Source organism: Buceros rhinoceros, unplaced genomic scaffold (genome assembly GCF_000710305.1).
Source record: "Buceros rhinoceros silvestris isolate BGI_N320 unplaced genomic scaffold, ASM71030v1 scaffold17314, whole genome shotgun sequence".
Lineage (NCBI taxonomy): Eukaryota > Metazoa > Chordata > Aves > Bucerotiformes > Bucerotidae > Buceros > Buceros rhinoceros.
This window is the reverse complement of record NW_010410190.1, coordinates 1-292: the sequence shown is the minus strand read 5'-3', so window position 1 is coordinate 292 and position 292 is coordinate 1.

Sequence of the window (292 nt, the reverse complement as noted above, 5' to 3'; positions counted from 1 at the left end):
GCAGCAGTTCCCGCCGCCAGCCGATTAGCGCCGCCGAGCTCTGCGATGCGCCCACCATCCATCACCCCCTGCTCTCCCCAGGGCTCGCCTATGAGGGGGTTCCTCGCAGGAGAGAGGGGCTGAGCGTCGCTCAGGAGAGCGGGGCTGAGCGTCGCTTCTAACTCCTCTCTGCCCCATGGGAAGGAGGTGGGCGTCCTGCCCCCGCCCCGGCCCCGCACGCACCAGCCCAGCGCTGCCGCAAATCCCGTGTGCCTGCATCCCCCACCGTGGTCCAGCTGACAGAGGATGCTCT